We start from the raw sequence: 2,542 nt of genomic DNA on the forward strand, positions 1-2,542 counted from the left end.
TCCCTCTCCCTCTGTCCCTCTCTCTCTGTCTCTCTCCCTCTGTCTCTCTCCCTCTGTCTCTCTCCCTCTGTCTCTCTCCTCTGTGTCTCTCTCTCTTCTCTCTCCCCCGTCTCTCTCTCTCTCTCCCCTTTTCTCTCTGTCTCACTTCCTCTGTCTCACTCCCTCTGTCCCTGTCTCTCTCCCTCTGTGTGTGTGTCTCTCTCTCTCTTCCCCCCCCCCCCCTCCCCCCCGCCCCGCTTGGGTGGCACAGTGGGTTAGCACTGCTAAATCACAGCACCAGAGACCCAGGTTCGATTCCCGGCTCGGGTCACTGTCTGTGTGGAGTTCGCATGTTCTCCTCGTGTCTGCACTGGGTTTCCTCCAGGTGCTCCGGTTTCCTCCCACAGTCCAAAGACGTGCTGGTTAGGGTGCATTGGCCGTGCTAAATTCTCCCTCAGTGTACCCGAACAGGCGCCGGAGTGTGGGCGACTGCGGGATTCTCACAGTAACTTCATTGTGGTGTTAATGTCAGCCTACTTGTGACACATAATGAACTAACTGTCTCTCTCTCTGTCTCCCTCCCTTGGCTTCTTTCCTTGTGTGTGTGTGTGTGTGTGTCTGTCTCTCTGTTTCTCTCCCTGTTCTCCCTCCGTCTGTCTTTCTCTCTCCCACTTGGTCTCGCTCCATCGCTCTCTTTCCCTTTGCCTGTCTGTGTCTCTCTTCTCTGTCTGCCTCTCTCCCTCCCTCGGTCTCGCTCCATCGCTCTCTCTCTCATTGTCTCTCTCTCTCGCTGTGTCTCTGCCTCTCTGTGATCACAGACGTGTCACATTCAATGTCCTTATCTCCGGGGTGAGGGGGGGGGATGGTGGTCCTGTCACCTGGTCACCGGTGTGAGGCCGCAGGTAGGTTTCTGCGGGGAATGGTGACGGGAGAGGCTGTTCAGAGATCCTGAACAGCAGGGAGCTGAGCCACACAAACAGTCTCTGCGCAGAGGAACAATCTGTCAGAGCGGCAAAGGAGAGAGTCTCAGGTCAGATCTCCAGAGCCTTCCGACCTGTCAAACCACAACCCCCCAGGCTGATCTCCTCCCTCCAACAGCGGAATAGGAGATTCCCACAAACAACTACCCATCCACCCACCGACAACACCACCTCTGCTCCGAGTCCACTGCATTCCCTGTCCGTGTAAAACCGTGACCACAGGTAGCAGAGTGAAAAGTAGCTTTATCTGCTGTGATGTCCATATTGCAAGCTCGCTAACTCCTGCTCTTGCTAGCTCTTACTTCACTGCTCCTCCGTGGCTGGGCCTCGGCCCCTCCCTCTGCGTCTGGATCCTGGACTTCCTAACCCACAAACCACAATCAGTAAGGATAGGCAACAACACCTCCTCCGCGATCATCCTCAACACCGGCTGTCCCACAAGGCTGTGTTTTACTATACTCCTTATACACCTCTGACTGTGCGGCCAAATTCCCCTCCAACTCCATTTTCAAGTTTGCTGACGACACCACCGTAGTGGGTCGGATCTCAAACAATGATGAGACAGAGTACAGGAATGAGATAGAGAATCTGGTGAACTGGTGCAGCAACAATAATCTCTCCCTCAATGTCAACAAAACGAGGGAGATTGTCATCGACTTTAGGAAGCGTAAAGGAGAACATGTCCCTGTCTACATCAACGGGGATGAAGTGGAAATGGTCGAGAGCTTCAAGTTTTTAGGTGTCCAGATCACCAAAAACTTGTCCTGGTCCCCCCATGCCGACACTATAGTTAAGAAAGCCCCACCAACGCCTCTACTTTCTCAGAAGACTAAGGAAATTCAGCATGTCAGCTACGACTCTCACCAACTTTTACAGATGCACCATAGAAAGCATTCTTTCTGGTTGTATCACAGCTTGGTATGGGGCTCCTGCTCTGCCCAAGACCGCAAGGAACTACAAAGGGTCATGAATGAAGCCCAGTCCATCACACAAACCGGCCACCCATCCATTGACTCTGTCTACACTTCCCGCTGCCTCGGGAAAAGCAGCCGGCATAATCAAGGGCCCCATGAACCCCGGACATTCTCTCTTCCACCTTCTTCCGTCGGGAGAAAGATACAAAAGTCTGAGATCACGTAACAATCGACTCAAGAACAGCTTCTTCCCTGCCGCCATCAAACTTTCGAATGAGTCCCACATTCTCCGCACTCCCCGTGGGAGCGAGTCCTACATCTTCCCCCACTCCACCGTGGGAGCGAGTCCCACATTCTCCCCACTCCCTGTGGGAGCGAGTACGACATTCTCCCCGACTCCCCGTGGGAGCGAGTTCCACATTCTTCCCACTCCCCCGTGCGAGAGAGTCCCACATTCTCCCCCACTCCCCGTGGGAGTAAGTTCCACATTCTCCCCCACTCCCCGTGGGAGCGAGTCCCACATTCTCCCCCTCTCCCCTTGGGAGCGAGTCCCACATTCTCCCCCACTCCCCCGTGGGAGTGAGTCCCACATTTTCCCCCACTCCGCGTGGGAGTGAGTTGCACATTTTTCCCAATCCCCATGGGAGCGAGTCCCACATTCTCCCCCAC

The sequence above is a fragment of the Mustelus asterias genome, unplaced genomic scaffold (assembly GCF_964213995.1).
Source record: "Mustelus asterias unplaced genomic scaffold, sMusAst1.hap1.1 HAP1_SCAFFOLD_1929, whole genome shotgun sequence".
Lineage (NCBI taxonomy): Eukaryota > Metazoa > Chordata > Chondrichthyes > Carcharhiniformes > Triakidae > Mustelus > Mustelus asterias.